We start from the raw sequence: 23820 nt of genomic DNA on the forward strand, positions 1-23820 counted from the left end.
ACACAAGATCCTGTTCCTCTTCTGCTTAAAACTGCTCAAAATAAAACCCAAATGTTTTACTAAGATCTGCTAGCATGTGGAGCAGGGAGATAAAGGAAACAGAAGCGTGCTCACCCTCTTAAATGGGACTGCTATTCTTTGGCTCCAACATACACAGCAATGTGGGCCCAGTGTGGCCAGACCTTTTGTTTTCTTTTTAAAATAAAAAGCAGCCATCCAGGTTTCTTTGGTCTTCATAACTTCTCAGACTGCTCATCGGGGTTTTTAAAGCTCTTTTAGATTTCAGTTCTCTCTCCATCTTTCCAAATTCTTTTCTCCAACACTGCGGTCTGCATTTCTCCCTCCAGCCATGGTGATCTAACTGTGATTTTCCTTCTGCATCCGGCTGTTTCTCACCTCCAAGCCTCTGCACCTTCTGTTTCTTGTGCTCCGGCTTCCCTCCACCTCCCACCCCTTTGTTCTCATGGTTGATGCTTCTTCTTCTATGCCATGTATTCCATGAAGACGTCTTTGACTCCACCACTTCAAGTTGAGTTCACTGTCCTTCCCTGGGGCTAATAAAACCGCTACGCCTCCCCATGAGAGCAGGCTTTTATGCTTCCTTTCCATTGTCTCTGCCAGTAGACTGTGCGCTAACTGCTCAAGTACATGAACACTATCTTGGATTCCTTTGTGTTCAATACAGGAATAGTCATGAAAGAATTCCAGCCCTGCTCCTAGGTTTTGACCGGTTAACCTGATTAATATGTATTGCCACGAGGCCTCTGTCGCTATCCAAGGTGCTGGCCACCTTACCTTGGTGGTTCCAGCCAACCTTCCTTACCAGGGCTAGAGTGTGATCCTCTGCTCCCAGTGCTGTGATGCTATCTGCTCATTTAACCTCTATATTACTAGGGTCTGCTACACCACAGGCTGCTGATATTAAGCTTATGTGTTAATACAAGGCCTCAGTTGCTTATTTGCACCTCTGGGGTCAGTATCTGCAGCCAGATCGAGTTTCTCTGTCCCAGTTCTGACCTGGAAGGTAAGCCCTCTGACCCATTTCAGCCAAGGCACTCTGTCTTTCTGCTTCTTATATAAACTACACGCCAATCCTCACACCTGTCTCCACTTGGTTTGAGACATGATCCCAATTCTCACTCCTGAGAATTTCTAAGAAATAGTTACACAATTCTTTTTCTACTGGAGGAGGTCCTTTGCATGGGAGAAAGTTCAGGTTAAAAGCACATAATTTATTAATATATTTCCTCAGACCTAAGTTTATACCCTAGCTTTATTAATGACTAAATATGCAAACTTGGGCAAGCTACTAATGCCTCCGAATCTTAGCTTCCTCATCTCTAACATGGGAATAATAATACATGCCTCATAGGGTTATTAATAAAATGGAAGCTAATGTGTTTAAAATCACTTAGTTCATAAGCTTTTATTTTTTTTTAAAGGTATTAATAAATAACAGTACAGCAGTAGTCTCATCCATTGTCCTAGTCTGATCTGGCCTATCTCTCTCATTGTGGAACATTTTCTACCTTCTCCTACTCTCTCCTGACAGCTGCTTTTGCTGCTAATAAATCCTGCCTGTGATATCACAGTGCATTGTAGCAGCTGGCTTAGAGTCGAGACATCAACACATGAATAAGACAGGATGAGAGGAGGATACGGCTAAAGACAGAGGCTCCAGCTACCTTGGTGACAAGGAATGGAGGAGAAAATGAACAGGAAATTTTAATAAGATTAGGAGGGCTTGCTTTTCTGCCAAGTGAGGTGGGTTTAAACTTCTTCCTGTGTTCACTACCTAGTTTGTCTGAGTTAGGCAATTGCTTGAGGGAGAGGTAGCTAATCAGGAATTTGGCAACCAAGAGGAAAAACTGCAAATGAAATCGACCACCTGATGTTCAAGAAGAAGAAGGAAGGAAAGAAGGAGGGAGGGAGAGTGAACAAAAGGAGGGAAGGAGAAAAAGAAGCACCATTCCCCTTCCTGACATGCCTGCCTTGGACACATTTCCAGCATGGTAGAAATAGGGTTCCCAAGACTCACACAATTAAGAATTAGTTTTCTAAAATTTGATGTCCATAAGAGTAAGTTCGATTCCACGGTGGCACCCAAGACCATTCAAAATGATGCCTTCTGAACTTTCCCTCTCCATCTCTGGGCACCCCATCTCCATGTGTACATAGAAAGATGTAGTAACAGGCCAGGCATGGTGGCTCACACCTGTAATCCCAGCACTTTGGGAGGCTGAGATGGGCAGATCACTTGAGGTCAGGAGATCAAGGTCAGCCTGGTCAACATGGTGAAACCCTGTCTCTACTAAAACTACAAAAATTAGCCTGGTGTCCTGGCACGCACCTGTAATCCTAGCTACTCAGGAAGCTGAGGCAGGAGAATCTCTTAAATCTGGAGGCAGAAGTTGCAGTGAGCTGAGACTATGCCACAGCACTCCAGCCTGGGTGACAGAGAGAGACTCTGTCTTAAAAAAATAAAAATAAAAAAAGATGTAGTAACAAAGTTTAAGTGTTTACTCAGTGTCAGGTTCTATATCTGCATTCTTTCATTTAGTCTTCTCAGCAACCCTGGAGAATGTCCCATTATTATCCTTATTTTCTTTACAATAAAACTGAGGCTTAGCAATATTACATTATTTTCTACAGTCACAGATTTAGCGTGATGTTGAGCCCCGCAGCCTGATAACAGAGAGTATAATGACGATTATTGCGTCAATAAATTTTTTTTTTGAGATGGAGACTCACTCTGTCACCCAGGCTGCAGTGCAGTGGTGTGATCTCAGCTCACTGCAATCTCTGCCTCCCAGGTTCTAGTGAGTCTCCTGCCTCAGCCTCCCAAGTAGCTGGGACTACAGGTGTGTACCACTGTGCCCAGCTATTGTGTGTGTGTGTGTGTGTGTGTGTGTGTGTGTGTGTGTATTTTTAGTAGAGACAGAGTTTCAACATGTTAGCCAGGATGGTCTCGATCTCTTGACCTCGTGAACCGCCCACCTCAGCCTCCCAAAGTGTTGGGATTACAGGCGTGAGCCACCGAGCCTGGCCCAATGAATTTTTTTTAAAAAACAATACTTTATATGTGAATGTATGTATATGTTGCTTAGTGTGTATCAGCCTCTGCCCAAGAAACCAGGGATACAGTGGTGAACAGCACAGAGGTAGAGAGATTATACAGCTCTTCAAGATGGAACAAGTAGCAAGCAGTAGAATGGGGATCCCAACCCTAGTCTTCAACTTTCAATTGTATTTTTCTATTATACTCAGCTGTTCTCCAATTCCCATGTCTTCATATTCAAAGACGCTATTAACCTACCCCATCACCAACACCTGGGGCCTGCAAAGCAAAGCAAATGGAGTTAGCATCTTTGTAAATACGAATTGTCTGAGTCGGAACTCATCGGACCCAGGGAAATGCCATTCCCTGTTTTTCAAAGAGAGTAGAAATGCTATTGATCTCCCAGAGAAAACATGAGGCTCAGAATATAAGCACTGAAGAGCTGGTTCTCGCTCCATGTGATCCGGCCAGGATGATTTCCTTTCATAGATCCTCATCGGTAGATTGACAAGGATGGACGAGCTGGTTCCCAGGTTCCCTTAGCCTTTGTGGGAAGAAATCTATTTGCAGTAGTTCCCTAAAACTATTAGTTCAAAACTCTTCAAGACAGGGAGTTTAATGAAAAGTTAGGGGGACAAAAGTTTGACTAACGGAAGCACAGTCTTTTAAATTCCTCTTACTCTGCCAATCTTTTGCTGATCAATATGCTGGATCACACTCTAAGGCGTAATTGGCTGCAAGATTCTCCTAAGGGCTTTAAAATTCAGAGCCCACTGGGAGGCTGAAGCCGGAGGATCACTTGAGGCCGAGTTTGAGACCAGCCTAGGCAACAAAGCAAGATTCTGTTTCTACTAATAAAATAAAATTAGCTTGGCAAGGTGGCACACACCTGTAACCCTAACTACTCAGGATGCTGAGGTGGGAGGAGCACTTGAGGCCAAGAGTTTGAGACCACTCTGGGCAGCATAACAAGATGCTTCTCTACTAAAAAATAAGAAATTAGCCGTGCATGGTGGTGCATGCCTGTAGTCCTAGCTACTCAGGAGGCTGAGGCAGGAGGATCACTTGAGCCCAGAATTTCCAGGCTGCAGTGAGCTATGATCATACCACGCACTCCAGCCTGGGCGACAGAGTTAGACCCTGTCTCTAAAATATAAAATAAAATAATAAAATAAAATAAAATAAAGACATCCAAGCTTTATCAGGAGAGAATACACATAGGTAATTGTGTTGGTCAGTTTCTGGGGCTTCTTTCAATAGAAATTTTTCTACGACAACAGTCATCCTTAGCTTTCTCTTCTCCAGAGTCTAGGTGCAGGGTAGGAGTTAAAAGCTTGAATTCGCACATCAGTCAGGAAAGATCTGCGTAAAACTGTCATCCCTTAATTTCTCTTAGCCTGTTTCTAAGGGGATATTTCTATGAGGATAATTATAGTACTTCCCTCTTTGGGTATAATCAAACCAGTTTATGTAAGTATAGCTTAGCCCATAGCAGAAAGGTAATGAGATGTTCAACTGATCAACGATGAAGTCTGCAGGGTCATAGATGTCCCTGAGCTCCTCAGAATGTTGTCATACTGACTTAGATAGTTCATTACCACATTCCAATATTAACACGCTGTCTTATTCCAGAGAGGCCCTGTTACTAATTACAATATTTAGCAATTTTTTTTTCTTTTTTGAGATGGAGTCTTGCTCTGTTCCCCAGCCTGGAGTACGGTGGTGCCATCTCGGCTCACTGCAACCTCTGCCTCCCGGGTTCAAGCAACTCTCCTGTCTCAGTACCCTCAGTAGCTGGGATTACAGGTGTGCACCATCATGCCTGACTATTTTTAGTAGAAACGGGGTCTCACCATCTTGGCCAGGCTGGTCTCCAACTCCTGACTCCAAGTGATCCATCCACCTCGGCCTCCCAAAGTGCTGGGATAACAGAGGTGAACCACCATGCCCAGCCTATTTAGCACTTTCTAACTGGACAGAGAGAGAGAGAGAGAGAGAGAGAGAGAGAGAGAGTGAAATGGAGGTGGGAGAAGGAGGATTTTGCAGTGTGCTTGGCTGGAAAGCCAGCTAGGCAGTAAGAATGGAATGAGCCATCAGTTTCCACAAGAACTGTTGGTAACGACTCCTTCTTCCCTCCCTTCTGGCTGGCTGTCCATTTTGTTGAGGGCTGGGTTGTTTATATGAGAAAAATTCTGGTCCTGTGTTAGAAGGCATGCTTGCTGCTAAAGACAGGTGCTGATAGAACAGTGCAGAAGGCATGATGCTTATGAATGGAGTCACAAAATATCCCACTCCACTAGCCCTGCCCCACACACCAGCATCAGCTGCTTGATTGCTTACAAGCTCACAGTTCTAGCAGAGATCAGAAACTTGGAGGAGATGCCAGTGGCTCTGAGAACCAACCCACATTACTTATTTATTTCCCCCCAACCATTGTTGAAGAGTATTTAGCAAGTATATTTCCTGAAGGTGGTTCTTTTTGTAAGAAACCCCAACGGTGATTTAATTAAGCCTACATAAATGCTAAGTGGGATTCAAACAGAATGGGATTTGCTGATTTGTATGTGTTGAAATAAATTCCTTGTTCTGTTCTAATTGAATAGATTGAACACAGACTGTATTTGTTCTTATCCTGTAGCCGCTTTCACAGGAGCGATAAATTGGAAATGTTATCTGGCTTGATATGCCAGTTTTTCTGAGAAAATCACTCTGCCAGTGGTGAGAGAACGGAAGAGCTGAAAACATCTTCTTTTTTCAAAGTCATATGTCACAAACCAAGGAGACTCCAAAAAATAAATTATGGAAGATTATGACCACTGCTGCCAAGGATACAGTGAAATAGGTACATCTTGTATGCCCAGTAATGTTGAAAATTAATATAACCTTATTTAAAAAGCAATTTGGAGATGTTGAAAGAAAGCCTGAAGATTACCACCATGCTTCATGATTCTATCCAGGTGTCCCACATATGAGAGCCAATTCCAAAGAAATAACTACAACTTGGAAAAAACTATATGCATAAAGATGTTCATTATGGTGTTAGCTACAGCAGCAAAACAAAAAAAAATCACAGAAAATATTTGCAAGAATTCCCAAATAGAAAATTATTAAGTCAGCTATGACACTTTCCCAGTAGGATATTATGCAGCACTTAACATGAAAGTCACTAAGTTTACATGGAAAAATACCTGAAGCATAATCTTAGGTTAAAATAAATCTAAATATACTTATATGCTATAGTTGCACTTTTTAAAAAATATGACAGGCAGCATGAAATATCCAGAATAGGCAAATTCATAGAGACCGAAAGACAGGCATAGTGGTTGCCACAGGCTGGAGGAAGAAAAGAATGTGGAGTGACTGCTAATGCATAAAAAGGGTTTCCTTTTGGGGTGATAAAAATGTTCCAGAACAAGATATGGGTGATGGTTGCACAACATTGTAATAATATAATAATGTAATAATGCCACTACGTTGTACACCTTAAAGTGGTTAAAATGGTACATTTTATGTTATGTGTATTTACCACATTTAAAAAAATAAAATGACAAAGGATGAAAAATGAAAGTATCTAAAAATTGGAACAGCAATTGTTTTAGGAGGATGGGATTATGGGTGGATTTTCTATGTTTTTGAAATTTTCTGTAATCTTGGTATTAGAGACAGGCAGAATCAGACAGTATTAGAATGCAGCCAAGAAGCCTCGGGGCTGTGATTTCCCTAAACCCCATGCCTTTCTCCAACTACTGTAGACCTGGATATCCAAACCTGGAAACTGAGGCAAAGCCACTGCAAAGGACTGGACTTATGAGAGAAACAGCAGGGAGGGGGGGGAAGAGGGGTAGTTAACGAGTACAAAAATACAGCTAGACAGAATGAATAAGGTTTAGTATTTGATAGTACAACAGGGTAATTACAGTCAATAATAATTTATTGTACATTTTAAAAATATAACTGAAAGAGTATAGTTTGTAACACAAAGAAATGATAAATGTTTGAGGTGATGGATACCAAATTGACCCTGATGTGTTTATTACACATTGTATGCCTGTATCAAAATATTCCATGTGTCCATACATACATATACCTACTATGTACCCATAGAAATTAAAAATTTATAAAGTATAACAAAAGAAAGAGGGGGGGAATAAACTAAGAAATTCAGTGTATAGAAAATTTTCGGTGCTTCAGAATTGCCTGCATTCCTCTTCACAATCGTTATTCACTTTCTCCTCCTCACAGTGTACCATCATAATCCATGATAATACAGTACCATGGTGTAGTTTTGTCTGTTTTTGAACTTTATATAAATGGAACCATATAAAGGGTCTTCTTTTGTGTTTAGCTTCTTCCACGAAAAACTATAGAGTTATCTATATTGTCACACATATCAATAGTTCATTCATTTCTATTATATCATAATACATTCATAATACCATATGAATGAACCAGAGAAATGACCTGCTTTATGTTTTTAAAGAGTTTGTGGCATCTGGTTTTAACTCCAATATGTAAAGAGCTTGGAAGCCATCTTTCCTTCCACCACAACAAGAAAACAGCTGAACTGAAAATCAATGACTTTTCTTAGATCCATTAAAGAATTGAGATTGCAGGACACACTACCACCCAGAAAACTGGAGAGAGGAAAATACAGAGAGGAAGCAGATCAGCTTACCTGAAGCAGAGGCCGCTGGAATCTGTGACAGGTAGGAACATTTAAACCGTACCTTTGATGACTTACTGGAAGCTGAGTGTGGACCAGATTGAGAGCCTGGTTTGAGGGAGGTCTCCACGCTTCTGTGTGTTTTATCTCCAGGAGTCCCACTAGGTTCCCACAATGAAGATCAGAGAAAAACAGTGAAAAAATCCCTCACGTTTGTTCAAGGGAAGAGAAAGTAGCCATTCTGAAGTAAGCCCACAGGTTTGTCCATAACAAAGATCTACCCAGGAAGGGAAAATACTTTACTAGTTTCTTCTCCCAAATGAAGAAAAGGAAATACCCAACTCCAGCTCCCTGTAGCCTTCCTGTCCCACTAAACAGAAGGTATAAAGCTTAGAGGCATCTTAGAGGTAACAGACTCCCTAAAAGACTAAAGCTTAATCATAGGATTATAGAACACCTCACCTTTTCCCACATCTGACTGCATTATAGAGCTCCTGTATAATAATAGTGGATTACAGCTAAAAGAGCTATAAGATTTAGATTTATTTAAGAAGGAGTTTCTAGGGAAACCCAGAGACAACCAGGGAGACAAAAACAAATGTCATTAAAATAAATGTGAGCCTCTAACTCCTACAGCTGTGTAAAATGGTAAACACAACCTAACTCCTAGCCAGATAAACAGAAAACTTCAGTAAATGCATATCCACCTTTGTTGTCATTATCCAAATATATCATGTTCAGTTTCCAACATAAAACTACAAAATGTGCTCAAAGACAAATAAAAACACAGTCTGAAAAGAAAAAACAAGCATCCAGACCAGACTTAGATATGGAAGAGATTTGGGAATTATCAAGCCAGGTATTTAAAATAACTACATATATGCTAGGGGCTGTAATGGAAAAAGTAGACAACATGTAGGATTAGATGGATAATGTAAGCAAATAGATGAAAAATATAAGAAAGAATTAAAATGAAATGATAGAAATCAAAATAATCACATCACAAAGAAATAAATTGTGATGGCCTCATCAGTTAGTTGAAGAAAGAATCAGTGAGCTGGATGTATTGTCAATAAAAAATTTTCTCAACTGAAATGCAAAAAAAAGATAAACAAGCCGGGCACATTGGCTCACACCTGTAATAAACAGGCCAGGCATGGTGGCTCCACTTTGAGAGGCTGAGACAGGCAGATCACTTGAGGTCAGGAGTTTGAGACCAGTGTGGCCAACATGGTGAAACCCCGTCTCTACTATAAATACAAAAATAAGCTGGGCATTGTGGTGTGTGCCTGTAGTCCCAGCCACTCGGGAGGCTGAGGCAGGACCTGGGAGGCGGAGGCTTCAGTGAGCCAAGTTCATGCCACTGTACTCCAACTTGGACAGCAGAGTGAGACTCTAAAATCAATGAATGAATGAATCAATCAATCAATAATAGAATATCCAGGAACTGTGAGACAATTTTAAAAGGTATAATGCATACAAAGTTGGAATACCAGAAGGAAGAAAGTAGCAGAAAAATTGTTTGAAGTAATAGTGATGGGAAATTTTCCAAAATTAATGACAGAAACTAAACCACAGGCATAGTAATCTCAGAGAACAACAACCATCATTATCAAAATATCTATCTAGGCATACCATATTTAAATTGAAGAAAACTAAAGACAAATAGGCTTAAAAGAAGTGAGAGGGAAAAATCAACCACCTTCTCTACAGAGAAACAAGAATAAGAATTGCAACAGATTTGTCATCAGAAACTACTCAAGCAAGGAGAGAGTGGAATAGGATCTTCAGGGTTGAAAAAAAATAAAACTCCACCAACACAGACATTTGTGTCAAGCAAATTTTTTTCTCAAAAGTAAAGGAGTAGATATTCTCAGACAAGCAAAAACTGAGGAAATTTGTTGTGAGCAGACTTGCTTACAAGAAATGTTAAAAGAAGGCCAGGTGCAGTGGCTCATGCCGGTAATCCCAGAACTTTGGGAGGATGAGGCAGGGAGATCACTTGAGGTCAAGAGTTCCAGATCAGCCTGGCCAACATGGTGAAACCATGTCTCTACTAAAAATACAAAAATCAGCTGGGCTTGGTGGTGCACACCCATAATTCCAGCTACCTGGGAAGCTGAGGCACACGAATTGCCTGAACCCGGGAGGCAGAGGTTGCAGTGAGCTGAGATCATGCCACTGCAATCCAGCCTGGGCAGCAGAGTGAGACCCTGTCTCAAAAGAAAGGAGGAAGAAAGGAGGAGGGAAGGAGGGAAGGAAGGAAGGAGGGAAGGAGGGAAGGAGGGAAGGAGGGAAGAAAGGAAGGAAGGAAGGAAGGAGGGAAGGAGGGAAGGAGGAAAGGAGGGAAGAAGGGAAGAAAGGAAGGAAGGAAGGAAGGAAGAAAGAAAGGAAGGAAGGAAGGAAGGAAGAAAAGAAAGAAGGAAGGAAGGAAAAAAGTTCTTCAGAGAAAAGAAAAATGATATAGGTTGGAAACTCAGATCTACATAAAGAAAGGAAGAATAATAGAGAAATAATCAGTGAAAGGTAAATGAAATCTTTTATTTTTGTTATTTCTAATTGATCTAAAAAGATAGCTGTTCAAAGTAATAATAGCAACAATATATTGGTTGAGTATAGCAGATGAAATGAACAGGCTGGTATTATAAGAGATAAGAGGGATGAATTGGAAATACTGTGGTATAAGGTACCTTCACTACCTATGAAGTAGAGAGGTATTGTTTAAAAGCATAATTAGATTATTTTAAAATGTGTATTACACTCAAAAGCAGCCACTATTTTTATCAATATATAATAATTGTACATTTTTGGGTGGCAGATGTGATATTTTGGTACCTGTAACATTGTACAACATGTACCCTGATACCATGTACCCTAATACAAATCAGGGTAATTATATTATCCATCACCTCAAACATTTATCTTTTCTTTGTGATGGAAACATTATAGCTTTTTCTCTTCTAGCTATTTTGAAATATACAATTATTGTTTACTATAATTTCCCTACTGTACTATTTAACACCAGAACATATTCCTTCTATCTAATTGTATTTTTGTACCTGTTAACTAACTTTTTATCTCCCACACCCCATCCTCCACCACATATAATTGATATGCTAAGAGAAGAGGGAACATGGAGTTATATCAAGTGTTCTATTAAAACCAGCAAAGGCAGAAAAAGAGGGGAGGATAAGAAAGAAAGAGCAAGTGCAATGAAAAGAGAAAGAACAAGTGCAATGAATAGAAAAAGCTACAAACATGATAGATATTAATCCAGGTATATCAATAATAAACTTAAATGTGAACAGTTTAAATATACCAGTTAAAAGACAGAGACTGTCACATTGGATTATTTTTAAAACAAAGCCAAGATTTATCTATGTGTTCTCTATAAGAACCCCATTTTAAATATAAATACACAGATAGATTAAAAATAAATGCATGGAAAAAGACATACTATTCTAACACATTAACACTAATCAAAAGAAACCCGGAGGATCTATATTAATTTCAATCAAAGCAGACTTTAGAGCAAATAAAATTGTCAGAAGTAAAGAGGAGCATGGCATAATGATAAAGGAACCAATTCTCCAAGAAGACATAACAATCTTTAAGGTGTATACAACTAACCACAGAGCATCAAATTACATGAGGCAAAAATAGATAGAACTGAAAGGAGAAATAGATAAATCCACTAGTAAAACCGGCGACTCCAACACCCATCTATCAGTAATTGACAAATCTATCACACAAACATCAGTGAGGATGCAGCTGAACTGAACAACACCATCAGTAACTGAATCTAATTAATATATGTAGAGTACTCCATCCAGTACAGCAGGATGCATTATTCTCAAGCTCATACAGAAAATTCACCAAGTAGACTACATTCTGGGTTGTATAATACGCCTTAACAAGTTTAAGAGTGTGCTGTCAAATAACAATGGAATTAAATTAGAAATCATTAACAGAAAGACAGCTCAAAAAATCCCCACATACTTGAAGATTAAATAACACACCTCTAAATTATACATGGGTCAGAGAAGAAGTCTCAAGATAAATTTTTAAAAATATTTTAAACTAAACAAAATGGTAATATTAAAATATTAGGACACAGTGAAACAGTGCTTAGAAAGAAATACAGAGCATTGAATATGTATTTTAGAAAAGAAAAAAAGGATCAAAATCAATAATTCAAGCTTCTACCTTGGGAAACTACATAAAGAAGAACAATATAAACCTAAAGCAAACAGCAGGAAATACATAATAAAAATTAAAACAGAAAATGGTAAGATTGAAAACTGGATGTTAATAGAGAAAATCAGTTAAAACCAAAATCAGTTTTTTTAGAAAAAAATCAATGAAATTCATAAACCTCTCATCAAGCTAACCAAGAAAAAATGGAAAAGACACAAATTACTAACATCAGAAATGAAAGAGGGAACACCATGATTGAGCCCATGGGCATTTAAAGGAGAATAAAGAAAATTATGAATACCTCCATGACTCCAAATTTGATAACTTAGATAAAATTGAAGCGGGGTATTTCCCTGACCCCTTCACAGGACATGCAAAGGGGTGCCTTGTTGACTCAGCCTGCAGTACTCAACTCCTTGTGAGAGGGACCATGCAAGCAAACGAGGCAGGAAGTGGAGTGTGTGGTCACTGGAACTAGCCGGCTGCTTTGGTGCCAGCAGAGGCAAACTCCACTCACTTGGACCTGCTGGGCTTCCCCCTTTGTGGGAAGGAGCACACAGGTGAGCAGGTGCAGGAGCCAGGGCAAGCAAGCACTTTTGGGAGCTGGCAGGAGTGAACTCCACACAGGGCCCCATAGCAGCATCTGGCAGAGAGGTGCCCATATCCCCAGAAACCCCAGAGAAAGTCTTACAGTGCTCTTTTAGCTCTGTTGACTGCAGATGGCTTAAATGTTACCAGCTCAGTATACTCTCTGCCTTTTCTCATGAGGCAGCTGCCTTCCATCAGTGAGGGCAAAGTGTCAGTGTGACAGCCTTTTGCATCCACACTTGTGGTAGCTGAGCTCTTGTCTGAAATCTAGGAGAAATGAAGTCACACAAACGAATCAAAGGTTAGTAAATGTGGGGAATTTTATTGCCAATGAAATTGACTCTCAGTGGGAAGGGGAGCTGAAAAGGGGACGTGATGGGAAAGTAATCTTTCTTGAAGTCCAGCTGTCTCCAGCCAGATTCTTCTCTGAAGTTACGTAATCAAGCTGTCCCTCTGAAGTCAAGCTGCTTCTCTCTGATGTACAACCAGAGTCTCCAATGTCCAACTGCTTCTCTCCGCCAGCTGGGTCTGGGGTTTTTATAGGCACAGGATTGGGGGCAGTGTGGGCCATGGGTGGTTTTGGAAAAGGCGATATTCAAGCGGGAAAACAGGGATGTAAGTTCTCACTTTGGGCTGTGGTTTCAGGTTTTTGGGCTTGAGGGTGGGGCCCTTGACGGGGACCCTCCCTCTTCTACCCAGAATTTCCCTGCCTTCTGTCCATATCAAAATCAATCAATTCCTTGAAAGATGCAAGCTACCAAAGCTCACACAAAGAGAAATAGATAATCTAAAGGGGTCTATATCTATTAAATACAATTTTTTTTGGTTAAAAATCTTCCTAAAAAGAAAAAATCCAGGCACAGATAATTCCATTGCTTAATTCTACCAAACATGTAGGGAAGAAATGATACCAATTTTGTACAATGTGTTCAAGAAGATAGAAGCAGAGGGAAGACTTTCTAACTCATTCTATGAAACCAGCATTATGTTAAGACAAAAACCAGATAAAGACATTATTTAAAAAAATCTATACACCCACGTCATAGATGTAAAACTCCTCAACAATATCTTAGAAAACAGAATACAAATACAAAAAATAAAATATACATAAATATATATATAAATATATAAAAATAATTATACACCTCAAGTAGGGTTTATTCTAGGCTTGCAAGGCTGGTTCAACCTTAAAAATAAATTAATGTAATCAATCATATCAACAGGTTAAAGAATAAAAATTATATGATTATATTAATAGATGTAGAAAAAGTATTTGACAAAACCTAACATCCATTCAAAATACAAACTCTCAGAAAACTAGGAAAACAGGAACATTTCCAAACTTCCTCAACTTGATAAAATTATCTACAAAAAACTCCAGCTAACTTCATACATAATGGTGAGAAACTTGATACTTTCACCTCAAGATCAGAAATAAGGAAATAATGTCTCCTCTTGCCATTCCTTCTCAACACTATCTCAGAACTTGTAGCTAATGGAATACCATAAGAAAAGAAAATAAGAGGTATACAGATGGGAAGGAAGAAATAAATTATCTTTGTTTGCAGATTATATTATTGCCTATGTAGAAAATCCCAAAGAACTGGACAAAAAAATCCAGAACTAATAAATGATTATAGCAAAATCAAAGAATGTAAGGTCATTATACAAACATCAATTTGCCCCCAATATGGTAGCAATGAACAACTGAAGTTTGAAATTAAAAGTAAGATATAATTTGCATCAGCACCAAAAAAAGATCTCACAAAATGTGTGTAGGATCTATATGAGAAAAACTATAAAACTCTGATGGATGACATCAAAGATCATTTAAATAAAGAGGTGTTCATTTTCATTGATAGAAAGACTTGATATAGTTAAGATATCAATTCCTCACAACTTTACAATCTGTAGACTCAGCACAATTACTACCAAAATATCAACAAGTTATTTTGTGAATATTGACAATTTGATTCTAAAGTTTATATAGAAAGGCAAAAGAAACAACTATGTAACTCAAGACTGAAGAATAAAAAAGTCAGAGAACTAATGCTATCGGATATTAAGACTTACCACAAAATGACAACAATCATGTTAACAAGGTATTGGTGAAAGAATAGATGAATGATAAATGGAAGAGAATAGAGTACCCAGATGTAGACCCACACAAATATAGCCAACTAATCTTTGACAAATGAGCAACAATAAGACAATGGAGAAAGGATAGTCTTTTCAAGAAATGGTACTGAAACTTCTGGACTTTGGTATGCAAAAAAAAGAGAATCTTTTATAAAAATTAGCTCAAAATAGATGTTACACATAAATTGCAAAATTACAAAACTTCTATAAGGTAATGTAGGAGAAACCTGAGGTGACCTTGGGTTTGGTGGTGAGTTTTTAGATTCAACATCAAAAGCACACTCAGTAACAGAAACACAATACAAGTCATGTATCTGTTAAAGAACTTTTATCCAAAATGTACAAAGGACTCTTAAAACTCAACAGTAAGAAAACAAATAACCTGATTAAAAATGAACAAAAGATTTGAAAGACACCTGAAAAACATACACAGAGAGCAAATAAGCACACAAAAAGATGCTCAGTCCCATGTGTCATTAGGTAACCACGAATTAAGACAAAAGTGATAGTACTACACACCTGTTAGAATGGCTAAAACAACAACAACAACAACAAAAAACTCACAACACCAAATGCTGGCAAGGATGCAGAGAAACAACACTTGCTGCTGGTGGGAATGCTAAATGGTGCAGCCATTTTGGAAGACAGCTTGCAGCTTCTTGCAAAGCTAAGCATAGCCTCACTATATGAGTGCAGCAATCACGCTCCTAGCTATTTACCACAAAGAGTTGAAATTTATGCATGCACAAAAACCTGCAATGTGAACGTTTACAGCAGCTTTATTTGTAATGCCCAAAGTCTGGAAACAACCAAGATGCTCTTCAATAGGTGAATGAATAATCTTTGGTATATCCATACAATGGACTATTATTCAATGGCTAAAATGAAATGAGCTATCAACCCACAAAGAGACATGGAGGAACCTTAAATGTATTTCGCTTAGTGAAGAAACCAGTCTGGAAAGCCTACATACCATATGATTCTAATTAGATGACATTTTGGAAAAGACATTACTATAGACAGGGAAACAATCAGTGCTTGCTGGGGGCTTGGTGGAAGGGCACGTGCATGACTCCTGTAGTGACAACTCCTGCTGAAAGCAGGCTCACAGGCAAAAATTACAAAATAAATTATGTTAAAGACTACATAAATACTGGGAGAATTTACTACCAAAGGGAGGGAAAAGATGAATAGAGGAAGCATTAGAGATTTTCTGCGTGGTGAAACTATTCTGCATAATACCATAAGGGTGGATGCACGTCATTATTCATTTGTCAAAACCCATAGAACCAGACAACATAAAGAAAGGAACATCATGTAAACGAAGGACTCTAGTTAATAGTAATGTATAAAATTGTAACAAATATGCCACACTAATGCAAGATGTTAATAATAGGAGAAATGCTATGTTAGAGGTAGAGAATAGGGGTGGGGTGCATATATGGAAGTCTGTATTATCTGCTCAATATTTCTGTACATCTAAAACTGTACTAAAACTGAAGCCCATTTAAAAAATAAAAAATAAAATTAGCTGAGTGCAAATGATGGTTTAAGCATAGCAGTTAAAAAAAAATTAAAACAACAACAAAAAACAAAGGTGGGGGGCTGGGCACGGTGGCTCACGCTTGTAATCCCAGCACTTTGGGAGGCCGGGGCTGGCAGATCACCAGAGGTCAGGAGTTCGAGGCCAGCCTGACCAACATGGAGAAACCTGTCTCTACAAAAAAAAAAAAAAAACAAAAATTAGCTGGGCGTGGTGGTGCATACCTGTAACCTCAGCTACTTGGGAGGCTGAGGCAGGAAAATCACTTGAACCCAGGAGGCAGAAGTTGCAGTGAGCCCAGAACCCACCATTGCACTCCAGCCTGGGCAACAAGAGCAAAACTCCGTCTCAAAAACAAACGAAGAAGAAAAAGGAATTCTATTAATTTTTTTGTAAAGCTTGTCACAGCTGCCAAAGTAATCTATACCTTATTCCTGATAAGGGATGCCATTGGTAGGTAGGGGTGAAAATATCTTAGAAATGCGACCTTCCTTCTAATTCATTAATATTTCTTTTCAGAGGTTTTACGGGTGCTTTAGCTGTCTTTTTGTGTCTTTTTTCACCTGGTGACAAAGAGCTGCAATTTTCCTACCTATCAATTTGGCAGTCTGTGTGACATTTGATGGAACAACTTATGGAGTATGGTGGTGCTTATATTTCTATAGTCAGTCTTCCTGGGTTCCGTTTCAGCCCCATGACTTAACAAGCCTATGAGTCTGAGTTTTAACAAATAGCATAGAGGAAATGTTAGTATTTACCTCAAAGATTGTTGTAAGGATTAAATAAACTAATCTCTGGTTCCCATTAGATGTGTTCAATAGATGTGAGCTGTTATTTTTATTATTTATATAAGTCTTACCCAATGCTTACATCAAATAGGGGAAAGATGAAAGATTCCAGCTCAAATTATTTCTGGACTATCAAAGTACATAAAAGCAAAACTAAGATAGGATGCTTAGAAGCTGTGGAAACACAGCCGAGAGGAAGAAAAAAAGGGAGAGAAATACAGGTCAGGATAGCTTGAAATCTCCTCTGCCCTTGATCTGGGCATCCAATATAGCTCACCCCTAATCCCTTTAATAATCCCCTTCTGTAAACTTGACCCTAACCTTGTGCTCTCCTGGGCAGGAAATAGTGATAAAGTCTGAGGTTTTACCTCTAAGGTTCTCGGTGACCCCTGGCCTGAGCCTCTACCTCTTGAACCTGAAATCAGGAAGGGTCAAGACCCTGATTATTTCTTGTGCTCTCTCCCTCTCTCTCGGTGTTTATATTATGCTCCACATGCCTGGGGCCCATCAAAGGGAGAGGAACATGTTCAGAAAATAAATAGCATTGCTGTCTTATGCTTTGCTTGCTAGAAGCTGTTTATATAATATAATCTGGTTTCTTCACTTTGGGGAACTTAAGGCACAGAAATTGCTTTCCCTCAAGTCTTAATATCATAGGACTCAAAAGAGACCCAAAAGAACTTCATGGGACCATGGTTTCCTCCACAGACATGTTGCCAAATAGTTTCTTTCCCTTCATGTTTGAAAGTTGCTTTTTCAGTCAAGATGCCAAAAACATCTTCAGAAGCACTGATACTCTGTTGCCTGGGGCTGTGACATGTGGCTTATGCTAAATTCTTTTCTCTCTCTCATCCTTGCTAGGCTGCATTTGTAACCAAGCCCTGGTCCTTTTCATTGCATCTTGCCAGAATGAAGAAGAGCTGATCTCTCCAGTTCCTGTTATTCCCCTTACATTGCCCACATTTATTGCTCAATAAACCACAGAAATCCTTTTGTAACCCTCGTTCTTCTCCTCTCTTCCCCTTTTCACTATTGAATTTAAAACTCATGCATTAGGCATGTGCTTTGTGATATTTGTGTCACCTCTCTAAATTGTAGTGCAAAAAAGAGGAAGAAAAGGCATCTGCTCAAATTGACATTTCCATCTCGGCTCACTCATTTGAGAGTGACAGGCTATAATTTGCCAACAGGTTCACATCCAAATGCATAGGTTAGTGCTGACATCAGGTGATTTTTCCACCATTGCCATCTCCAGCTCATGCATGCTACACAGAGGCCACGCTTAAGTCAGCAGATATTGCAGGGAAAAGGAAGAGAAAAAAAGGAGAAAGCTCTTGATTTCCCTAAGCCTCTTAATGCATCAAACACAATGATATATTTAGGTCTATTTGGTGGAGCAGGTGGGTGGGTCAGAGCATGCATTGGAATGCTGTGTGGGTTGAGAAAACTGCGTTTTCTCTTATGTGCACTCAATCTGTGCAAACACACTTACCCTCTGACTCTGTGAGTAAACAGACTTTGTAGCCAGGAAAACCAGGATCAATTCCTGGCTCTGAAGGTCAAGACCGAGCTGAGAGAGAAAACATAGTTCCCTCCTGCTTCCAGTGGTCTTTCCCTATCCAGTTACGTGCCTCCCCCAGCCACAACAAGGTCCACTTGCTATTAGACTGGTGCAATGAATGGCAAAAACCACAATTACTTTTGCACCAACCTAGTAACTTGTACATTGTCTGGCCAAGAAGAGAACGTGTTTATGACTTTGCCTTTTTCTTTCTGTTTCTTTTCTCCCTATTGCTTCTTTCATCCTCCTCCTTCCTTCTGGATTCAATTTTCTTCTTGCTGGGTTATAGCCTTTAGAGGTTCTCTCAGCAAGCATCTCTTTGGTAGTAAATTCTCCTAGTCTTTTCATGGTCTTTAATATAATTTTTTGGGGTAATTTTTGCCTGTGTGCTTGCTTTCAGCAGGAGTTGGTATTAACAGCAGTCGTGCACGTGCCTAGGTTTAGGAGGACTCCTATTGTCTGGTTTTATGGTTGTCTCTGCAGAGATTCCTCACTTCCTGGCTAGCTTTTACATTAATTCCGTGGCTCGAAGTTTCTACCCCGTGTGAGGAGGTACAACTCAGGCTCATCTACTACATACACGTCATGCAGTTCCAGGGTTCTAATATTTTATGAGTCACTACTTTCCATCAGCGATTCAGGCGACATTCACTTCTGGGCTCTGTCCCAGAGCTGGAAGGGAAGTTTCTCCTCCCTGTTTACAGACTCAGCGTATGTTTCCTGGTGCCTTACTTTACCCAGGAATCTTCATTCCTTCTTGTAGCCTTACAAGGGGCCACAGACTTGAAGACAGTTTCTTTCCAAGAACATTACAACCCCAGCCCCAGAGGGTCAAATTCTGTTCTTTACTGAGCCTGGGAAGCCTCTTATCATCTCTAGATTACCTGAGGGGCACCCTTTTTAACTTTGACCTCAGATTCTATTTTATTGAATTAAAATTGTTTATTTAGTAACTTCACACTTTACAGCATAGAGAAGGTTTTGCATAAAGTTTTGTTTTGCCTTATTGACCAGGAGTCCTGCACTCACTTTTCTGCCCCTGTTTTTTCGACTTTCATGTATCCCTTTGAAGCTTGGGACAACATCCAGGTTTGCAATTGTGCCATCTATGGACTACCTTACCAGTCAAGACTTCAGCTAGTGATGGGCTTTTAAGCCCTTACTGCATTGACGTTATGAAGTCAGAGACCCAAAGACATTTTGAGCAACACTTGTTTGGGGAACCAAGATCTCTGTGCAGGTTCACAAGCGCATGGTTAAGCTCTGACCTTTACCAAGTCTGGTTCTGGTCCCATGGGCAGCTACTCAAAAATGAGAGAAAAGGAAATGAGATGAGGCGGCTGCACATGGAATAGAACGTCCAGCATTTTGGGGCTGACCATGGATAGCATGCATTCTATCCCTGTTGTAGTACATTGTTTCCTGCTCAATCCAATGCCTCTCTTTCTTTAAAGACAAGAAATGTGTTTATGTCATCATTGTCTTTGGCAACCAAAAGAGTGAGTCAGTCTTCACGGTCCAGAGTGGAAAGAAAGCAATAATCAGATATCAGAACTAGGGAATAATATCTTAGCAGCCAACCTAAGGAAACAAAATTTTTGATTAGAGACACCTTAATGACCAGGGAACATAAGGTTACCATCTTTGCCTCATACCAACTTGCTTGGTCCACTTGAATGTTTAGCAAATATTGCTTTGAAAAAACTTCCTAGTTCAGGTGACATTATAAGATAAGCACCACATAAATCCACGATGGACAAGGAAAGAGGCTTCTGAAAAGAGGATGGGACTTGGCAAATAGAATATAGCTCCTGTCTCTGAGAGGTACCCCGTCTGGTAGCAGAGGGTCAAACAAAACAGTTTCAAAGCCTGTTTTCCCTACAGCAGCCTGTAGCATCCAAGATTTTTGGAAGAGAAAGGACATTTCTTCTGGATGTTAGCTTTCTTGTCTTTCCCCCAGGCATCTCCCAGAGTAGGGAGGGAGCTCTTCTATTTGTTGAGTGCTTAATCTCTGCCAGGCAGGAGTTCTATCTATTTTTAACACATTTGACAGAGTGATCTTTTAAAAGTAAAATTAGATCATTCTATTCTCCTTTAAAAACTATTCAAGGGGTATTTTCTTTGCATTCAGAGAGATCCAATTTTTTATCCTCACATACTTGATGTGATCACTGTTTTCTCACCTGTTGTGTAACTTATAGCAGCTCCCCCTGCTCAATACAGTTCAGCCTCTTTCTGTTTCTTGATATCTTCCAGCTCATTTCACCCCAGGGCCTTGGTGCCTGCTGTTCCATTGGTCTGCGGCCCTTTCGTTCTTATATTATCATCTGGTTGGCTCCTTGGAGTCATTGAATCTCAACTCAACTCAAATTTTGTTTACTCGGAGAAGGTGGCCCTGAAGCCCTATCAGGTTAGCCCTTCCTGTCACTGACAACATCAGCCTGTTTTATTTTCTTCATGGCCATCTCCATTATCTGAAATTATGGTCTTCATTTATTTATTTCCCATCTCTCTTCTCTACTGTAATGTAAGCACCATAAGAACAGGGGGTTTTGATGATCTGATTCACCACAGCATCTCCCGTGCCTAGAGCTGTTCTGGTCCTTAGTAAGCCTAGTGGCTGAAAATATGGCCTTTGTAGCCAGTTGACCTGGGTTCACATCCTGGCTAAGCTATGTGACCTTTCTCCTGTTGCGGAACCTCTCCAAGCCCTCACCTGTAAAATGGTAATAGTAATCATAATTCTTATCTCATAGAATTGTTCTAAGGATTGAAGGAGTGAATGCATATGAAGTGTTTTGAATAGCACCTGGTGCATAGTAAGCACCCAAGAAATATGAGTTATTATCATCGATGATAAATCTGTTGAATGAATGAATGAATCTGGTGTTTTCCCATACAGATTTCATTGACTTCTCATAGCAAATGTGATTCCATCCATGTTATGAGTGATGTTAAGAAAATTGACTGGGTTTTCACAGCAAGAATGACCTGGGTAAGGATTTCATTCCACATCTACCAGACTGTGAATCTCGGGCCCTCTTTTATGATTCCAAGCCCTCTCCCCTCCCCTCTGGTGTCACCCGTTTCTGTACTGTGCCTTGGCCCTGTGCTGGGTCAATTTTTCTGAAACCTCTTGCCCTGGTGTCTTCCTAGCTGGTGTCAGCTTGAGGCTTGATCTTGAATTAATTCCCCTTTTGCTCCTGTGTGTGCTGCAGACTCCTCCACTCAGGTCTGCTCATTTCAGCCTCTGTCTCAGCAGTTCCTGATGACCCCCAGCAAGGAACAACAAAAGGGATTTTCGAGGAAGAATACCACATTGATTCTTCCACTGCGTCTTGCTATGGAAATGGAAAGAGTGGTAGTGATTCCCCTGATCTCATCACCCTGATTGGCTCTACCTTCACTGAATTATTCTTCCCAGCAAGGTGGCAGAAATGGCCCTAGTGTTTTTTTGTAGAGCTGCCTTTTATCTCCACTTAGTGTCGACTTCTGCATTCAAGGTAGAGTGGGAAAAAAACATAAAAGTAAACATTCCTCTGGGAAGAAAAAGGCCCAAGACTTCAAGTCAACATGGTAAACAATGGCGTAATTTTTCATCTAACCGGGTTCTAGAATTCGTGAACTTCAATCAGACCCATGTTGCAGCATTTGCTTTGATATGTGCTGTGGAATAATACTTCACACTTCCCTAGGGAATTCAGGGAGGGTGATTATCACATCCATTCCCTCTATCTGTCCCTTAAAGACATCCTTTTGGTCTCATCCTCTCTCCAGAATTTAGAAATGAGAGGCGGCAAAAGCTCTTGACTACTCCTCTGGCCTAAGCTGAAGGTGTTTCATGTGTACGAATGTAAGTCAAGGAGTCACACAAGTCTGTCTCTGACAGTATGTGAGCCTCTATGTAGGTGTAAAGCATGTCTGTGTGTGAATAAGAAAGTAAGCACGAATAAGTGTATGCATCCATATATGAAGTATGTGTTTATGTGCCCAAGTGGGTAAGTACGAGAGCGTATGTTTGTATACCATATGTGAGCATATATGTGTGTAAACATGGTATGAAGGTCATGAAATTTTCACCTAGAGATGAGTGTCTAGGTGCCTACACATCTTTGCATGTCCAAGTGAGTCTTAATAAATATATCTTTGGCTGGGTGCAGTGGCTCACACCTGTCATCCCAGCACTTTGGGAGGCCGAGGTGGGCGGATCACGAAGTCAGGAGTTCAAGATCAGCCTGGCCAACATGGTGAAACCCCGTCTCTACTAAAAATACAAAAATTAGCTAGGCGTGGTGGCGTGTTCCTATAATCCCAGCTACTTGGGAGGCTGAGGCAGGAGAATTGCTTGAACCAGGATCCAGGAGGTGGAGGTTGCAGTGAGCTGAGATGGCACCACCGCACTCCAGCCTGGGCTACAGAACGAGACTCTGTCTCAAAAAAAAAAAAAAGAAGAAGAAGAAAAATCATTATATGAGCATGTTTCCCAGTATATAAATATATCTGGGCATGTGGAAGTACTTGCGTATATACACCTTTGAGGTCTGTGCAAGTGTGTGCATGAGTGAAGAGCTAAGTGAATGCATTTGTGAAAGTACATGCTTCTGTGCAGGTGTGAGAATATATGTCTATTTCCCTATAGGTTGTGACTACATGGGTAAACAGAGGTTCGGGTCTGCTGAGGATGGAAGAACAGGCCACACCGTTCTGACTATTTTTCCATGTCACCCTCCTGGGCTGTGGAAACAGAAGAGGGCTTTAGAATTAATCTTTTCCAGTAAACTCGACTCTGAAAATAGTTCCGCTGTAAAATTTACCTTGCCTTCTAGAAAGGCCCATCACATCTGTGCTCTTTTCCCATAGGTACGAGGAAGTTCCTGAGATAAACTTTGTGAGTGGTCCACTATTTCTGCATTTCACAGCATTGCTATACTCCAAACTTTGTTCTACTCATTGTTCAATTCAATGCCTTGAACCTGGCATATAATAGATGCTGAATAAATGAGTTATAATTGAGAACAATGTTGATTATTCTTTTACAACTAAACTCTAGCCATTTACAGATTTTAAATAAAGTGATCCATAACATTGAATTCTTCCTGAATGTATTATCGGAATGTGAATTATGGATTATGGCATTCATCATTTGCTTCATTCATTATTCACTCAACAAACACTCACTGAGCACCCACTATACTCCAAGCTTGGATTTGGACACTGGAGATGCAACAGTGAACAGATGCATTCCCGTAAGGAAACCAATCAATAGGAAATTATAGTACAGAA

At 40.0% G+C, this 23820-nt stretch overlaps 1 long non-coding RNA gene across 2 annotated transcripts; it reads left to right on the forward strand.

Annotated features, from left to right (window-relative positions):
- Nucleotides 1–1638: 1638 nt before the first annotated feature.
- LOC134808784 (uncharacterized) lies at nucleotides 1639–23553 on the forward strand. 2 transcript variants are annotated; one of them, XR_010152523.1, is made up of 4 exons: nucleotides 1639–1764; nucleotides 5697–5900; nucleotides 7539–7764; nucleotides 23398–23553. It is a non-coding gene; the product is annotated as an uncharacterized LOC134808784 (long non-coding RNA). The 2 variants fall into 2 exon arrangements; XR_010152522.1 differs by lacking the exon at nucleotides 23398–23553 and adding an exon at nucleotides 17838–17974.
- The last annotated feature ends 267 nt before the right edge of the window (nucleotides 23554–23820 follow it).

Source organism: Pan troglodytes, chromosome 18 (genome assembly GCF_028858775.2).
Source record: "Pan troglodytes isolate AG18354 chromosome 18, NHGRI_mPanTro3-v2.0_pri, whole genome shotgun sequence".
Lineage (NCBI taxonomy): Eukaryota > Metazoa > Chordata > Mammalia > Primates > Hominidae > Pan > Pan troglodytes.